The sequence below is a fragment of the Nothoprocta perdicaria genome, unplaced genomic scaffold (assembly GCF_003342845.1).
Source record: "Nothoprocta perdicaria isolate Ctin4 unplaced genomic scaffold, notPer1 scaffold_50, whole genome shotgun sequence".
NCBI classification, from domain to species: domain Eukaryota; kingdom Metazoa; phylum Chordata; class Aves; order Tinamiformes; family Tinamidae; genus Nothoprocta; species Nothoprocta perdicaria.
In genome coordinates, this window is record NW_020455755.1 from 797,642 (window position 1) to 804,188 (window position 6,547).

Here is a 6,547-nt window from a genome sequence, read left to right on the forward strand (position 1 = left end):
CTGAAAGGATTTTTTCCACATCCCACCCCACACCCTTGGCCTCTTGTTCACACAGACTGAGTTCACAGGGACAAGGATTTGTCTTTGCTAACCATAATAAAGCCCTAATCTCACTAATCATTCCTAGCGAGTCCTGCCCTACAGACCATATCGTGAGTCTTCAGCTTGGTAACATGAGCACGTTGGGGAAAAGCAGAGACTTTCTTGTTTTTTTTTCTTTCTCTTTTTTCTTTTTCTTCCTCAAAGAAAGAAAAGCACTGATGCATTCCACTTGCTACTTTAGAGAAAGGCTTGTTATACCTTTTTAGCTGGCTTGCCCCAGTTTCATTCAGCTATCACAACACTGAATTTAGGTGATGAGACTGAATTACTCAATTTGATGTGTTTAACACAGATAATAGAAACCTGTTTTAAGAAAATGCAGTGTTGGGATTTGAAGAGTTGAAATGTTAGGTGTTTTAGATAAAAGAGGCCTTTATTATCTATGATTTTTCCCTCAAAGGCTTCCTCCTACACAGACGCTACGAGTGTTCCTTTCTCAGCTCAGCACAGCACAATACACAGTAGTTCTGATGCGCCTGTCTGCTGTGAAGTTGAGAAACCTCAGTCCTATTTTTAGAAGTGCTGTTGAATATTCTTTTTAGGATATACAGGGAAAGTTAAATTGGTGAGGAGATGGCCATGGACCAAATCCTTACCATTTTTTTCCTCAGTTTAAATATCTCTGTTGCCTGTAATTGAGCCAAACCATTTTGTAATGGTTTAAAATTTGGTCGTGCACCTTTAAAGAAATGGTTAGGATGGGTCCACTTTTCTACAGACTGGTGTTTTCCTGTTTTCTGCACAGCTGCCCCTTTTGTGATTTTAATGCACTAATTATGTTAGAGACCCAATTGGGCGGGCAAAACACCCACTTTTTCCATCAGCTTATTTCTCCCGCCTGTGTATCACCTGTCATCAGAGAACCCGGGGATTAATTAGGGATCTTCTGCCAGTTAAAATGTCAGAAGGATGGATTATCAAATTCACAATGTTAGAAATAACATTTATCAATGAAACCTTGAATAAATAAAGGGAACTTTGAAGTTAGAATAATGGAGGGAGCGAAATAAAAATTACAAGAATCCTACTATCTTTTTTAAGAAATAAATAAAAGATTACCCCATCCATTTGCATGGATGGGGGAAAGCTGTTGTGCTTGGGCAATGTAAGAGAAATGATTCTTGCTCCACAAATAGGAGGATAAAAAAACCGATCTGCTTAGCTCTGGTCTATGTTTTATGTGGACAGGTTAGAAGAAAGCAATTTGGAAGCTGGCCTGGAAGGAGGACCATTGAGATGATGCTCATCTTGGAAAACCCTCACCTCCTGGAGTTGCGTGAGTAAACAATCTCAGCTGTCACACCAAACAAAAACTTTAAACACTAAGAAAGCTTGAAAAGCACATTTTGGTAGTCTGTAAAATTTAAAAGATGCTGGCATTTATTTTTAGAAAGATCTAGTGATTTTTTGGTAAGTTTTCTTTAACATTTGCTGTGTTCTGTAGTAATATAAATACTAAATAATGATAGCCACAGAGGATTTATCCCCTAGCCTGCTTGTTAGCCTGCCAGTCTGCAGTGCTCGTGCTAGCAGCAAATATGTCAACAGTGAAAAGTGACAAATTTAGTTGGCAAAATATATTCATAGGTCTAACAAGAATAAGATACACCCGCCTCTAGAAACACAGGCTTATGTCTCTCCATGGATAAACACACCCGAGATTGACTCATGCTGGCATAATCCCCTTGTGCAATTTGTATATTGGTGTTAGATGTGTGTGTGAGGCAGAAAGACAAATATTTGGTTAACACAACAACATGGGGTAATCAAAATAATTAGGCAGCTTTACCTCAAAACACTACAGCAGGTGAGCTGCTGCTGGTCCCCTCAGACAGTCATACCTATCCCTGCAAGTAAAGCTCCCCTGGGCTTGCTTTATCTGTAGCAAAATGGGTTGTTATTTGGTTCTGTAAGAATGTGTGTGTGTGGGTAGAAGGCCTCAATAACCCCCAGTGTGGCAAGGCGGGGGGATGCACAGTGCTGGAAAAGCCGGCTCATGTTCCACAAGAGGCCTTTGTCGTGTGTTGCATAAGGAGATCAAAGCCCTGAGGCTCAACACTGCTGAAGGTTTTAATTGTTTTTGCCACTACCTCTGTCATTAGAACATTATGGAACTGCATCGCAACAGCTTCTCTTTCATCTGTGTGGGAAAAGCCTCAAAGTCCATGGTTACATTTTTCAGAGCTGCTATCCCACGTGACTATCAGCTTCATTTCACCCAAGCCCTTGTTTGTTGTTTTTAAGTAAAGGGAGATGGACAGGTTAAACATCTGCTCACATTGTACGCGTGGAGTCATTTGATGTGACAAGGCTGTAGAAGGGGCTCGAGGCTGGTTTCTGTTGTGCACACCCTGAGTAAAGCTTGTTCCGTTCTGCAGTGTTTTGACAATATACTTATGTTGATTAACAAAATGGATATTCCTTGCACCTGTCTACCATGCATGTGCCAGTAAAACTCTTACCTTGCCCCAGTTATACTGGCAAAACTAAAAAAACCCAACTTTTCCAGATGCAGCCCCTTGTCTGTGGACAGAGATTTCACCAGCAGCTCTCTTACTGGGCTCTGGAAACCCTTGCATCCAGTTTTGTAACCCTGCATGTGCAATGCCTCAGGAGTGGGTTGGCCACATGCATTTTTTTAAAACAATTCATTATGTCTTTTAGCAATCACGTAGCAGCAAGGCTCTGCTGAGATCAGCTGGGCCTGCTGGGTAGTCCTCGTCCCCAGCCCTGGGAGGAGCAGGACCAGAGGGGCCACGGGATCCAACATCCGCATTCTTCCCAAGGTTCATCTGCATCTCTGGCATTCTGGCAGCCTGTGCTCTGCTCTGTCTGCTGGAACCCAGGGGAAGCTTTGCTTTTTGTTTTTTTCCTACCCTCATAAAAATATTTATAAAACTTAAAGATCATAATTATTACATTAACATCTCATTTTGAAAACTTAGGATGATATAAATTCTCTCCCTTCTTGTGTTATTCCTAAACACGTAACCAGGAGAGTTGGAATAAAGAATTTCCAACAAATAGAGGCAAATCAAAACTACACATACAGAAGGCCTTTTTGTTCCTTAGTTTTTTCATGACAAAAATCCTTTTTGATGCTTCTGATGGTGTTCACATACTTTACTAGTATCTCTCATGTCCTTTACTTGCAAAAGGTGGAGCGGCTGTGCTAATCAGTTATATTTGTGGTTGATCTTTCTAAGTGCTGTGTGCTCCTCTGCTGCGGATCACCTTGGGGAGGCAGGATGGGAATGGGTTAGGTTGTCTGAAATCCTGGACTGTAGAAGTGGGCTATGAAATGTTACAAAACGGCTCCTGTTACTGACCTTCGCTTGGCCAAGGTCTTTAAGCACAAATTGTCCTGCTAAATCCAGGCTTGGAGTTAGGCTTCTGTGTCTTGCTGAATCAGGTAACATATAATAAGATGATTTAGAAATTCCGCTCTGATCAGACTCTTGTTTTGGCGGCAGGCAGACATCCCTGAGCTGAGTTCTGGTGCACATGCAGTGCAGACACATCAGGTTCCCACTGCAGTCGCCCTCCTGCGCCCGGCTCCCAGCAGAGCAGAGCCTGCTGACAGCGTTTGCACAGATGGATGTCCGGGATGGATGGCACTGCTCTGATTTTCAAAAATCTCTTTATGGAGAAAGGCGGTAGGAAACAGCCCAACTCACCACCCCATTTCTGTCAGTAGCTGCTGCTGTGGTGGGCTCAGCTGCCTCATTTCTGCACAAAGACGTGCTCAAACTTTCCTGGTAGCTTTTGGAGGATGAAGGGTCATGCTCGGTGCTTGTCAGCATTTGAATTCGCTCATTTAGTTTTCTGCAAACTCTTCCTCAGTTTCTATCACAGTCATTGACTTTCTCAATAACACTCTCTGGAAATGGTTTGCCCCAGAAGCGAGACAAGCAGAACGTGAATGCTAGTGGGAGCTGAGCCAAGGTTTTGAAATTCTGGCTCTCACCCCACAGCACCGAATAGGAAGCTGTTTGCATTCATGGCAGACAAACGTGCAGGAAAGGACAAGTAAGCCCCCTATAGCACTTTCCCTTGTATTTGACCTTAGTTTTAAAGCATGTGAGAGGAACAGTGTTCCTAATCCAGCAGTCCACAAGTTTCTTTCCCTCTGCTGTCGCTGCAAACTTGAAGAGTTCAGCAAGCTGAGAAATAGTCAGCAGGCCCTGGCTACTGCCAGTGTAAACGCTCCCTGTTTTCTGTCCAGTGAGGCCTCACTGCAGAATCAAAATTGTGAGGAGGTGCCAGTGCAGGAGGGTGTTTTTATGGAGGATGTTGCATGAGCAGATTTAATTTAAAGTTGGTATTTAAGGGCTACAACAGCCAATAGTTATGTTTCGTGCTAAACCAGAGCCCACTGCAGTATGTTTTCTGAGAAGTCTCATTCCATTCTGGGAATACACCTGCAAGAATCCCAGCTTTTGCCATTGGAATGATCCCTCTGCACAGCGAGCTTGGTTATTTTCATTAGAGGAAAAGAACAAGTTGAAAAAGGCAGTGCAGAAAACTTTATACTTCCATAGTATACGTATACATACACTGATCTTTCCAGTGCGTCTATAGGTCACCGGGGAGGTCCCATTTGAGCTAGAGAAGAAACTTCCTCCGACTTCAGCTAGTTCATGGTCAGGCTCTGAAGACGGAAGTGCAGAGACCACGAGGATAAATGACATATTCGTCACTGAAGAACAAATGATTAGCAGCTTGTGTCTGAGAAGGCAGGAATTCTAACTGCAGGTCCTGAAACTGGTGCCCTGGACTGTGTTTTGGGTGCATAGTAACAGGGGAGGGGCAAGTCCCCGTGATGGAGGGAAGAAAAAAAAAAGAACATAGAAAAGAATTATCTTAAGAAAATAATTTCTTCTCTCTCTATCGCATGTGGCAGATCCTATAGGAACTTGGGCACTGAAGGAAAGGAGGGGGGGATTTTTTTTTTTTTTATTAGTTAGCTGTATCTGTTTGTATATGGGGATGACAACCAGTTTACACAGGCTTTTGCCTGGAATGCTGTCTCTCATCATACTCGCAGATAACAACCTCCCAGTGTCAGGAAGTAATGCTAGCACATCCTCCTTGCAAAGCTATCTGAAAAAACAGGGAGGAATTTGTTTCTGACTGCAGTAGAGAGACACCAGTACTACGGTAGTCATCCGCATGCCTCTCCTCGCTGTTTCCTTCCTTGTTTTTATTCTTAACTCTTTGTTGTAGCTACAGTTTTCCTAAACAGCATTCAAGTTGCCAGCTTTTGCAATTTTTGGTCACTTGCAATTTTTGATCACTTGCAATGTTTGGTAGTGGTGCAAGGTGCTTGCAGCAGCCTTCCAGTTGCATTGGTAAATGCAGAATTAACAGAGCTGTGCAAGTACAGCGGCTCAGTACAAAGAATGAAGTAAGTCGGCTATCTGGACTCTAAACCAGGAGATTGACGTGGCGTCTCACATCTTAGATGCTCAGGTTTCCAGCCCTCAGTGTTTTCTTTCAGAGTATTCTGATTATTCTTCGTTCAAATGAATCCCCCTCTTCCCTCAGATCTGGTGGTATCCAGGAAAAGGAGACATTGGCATGAAGCAGCACAGTGTATTTCTTTCCCATGGGAAAGTCTGGTTAAGTAAAAAATGAAGACTGCTTTTGAAAACAACAGATTGGTAACATCATGGTAAATCTGTCTTCTCTTCAAGCCAGAATGCATTTTTTTAATGCCCTGGAGGAGCAAGGGAAATATTCTGAAACTCTTTTCAGGCAGTGCAAGAACACAGCCTGTTTCTGTAGCTTTGTGGTTTACTGGAAGTGCATGCTTCCATTATTTTGGCTTCCAGTCTGTATAATCATGATTTTGGAAACCATTTCAAGGAAGGGTACGATGACCCTGCGGTTGAGACACTCAGGCTGGGCCAGTCCAGTTCAATTCCTGTCTCTTTGATAATGAACACCCCTGGGCAAATCATCTATCCTTCTGCCTCTCCCGTTAAATAGAAATTATAATGCTGCTTCTGTCTGACAGTTGTTTGAACGATATAGAGCACTTAGGATTTAAAATTACAAGAAGGAGCAAGGTAGGTGCTTATCTATGCTTCTCAGAACCCTTTTCAGTAGGTCAGATTTTAGCCATTGCAGTGTTAAAATAAAAACTAATTTCACTGGTTTAAGGGAGTTATTCTAAATATTCATTAAGTTAAATGAAGTCAGAACTTCAAATGTGAGATCTGAGTGCTGTGCGTTGTTTCTTCCTCCTTGATGGGTTTGTAGCTATTTGAAATGGGATGTCTCCAGCTTATCCATAAGCTCTTTCTTTTTCAGTTTCAAACTGCTAGCTGTTCCATGAAGAATAATCAAGGTGTTGGTCTTGCTATTAATTTTATATGGCTATTCAAGCTGTTCCTGTTAGCTCCTGTGGTCTTTTTCAGTGCTTTATATCCTAGAGAATGAG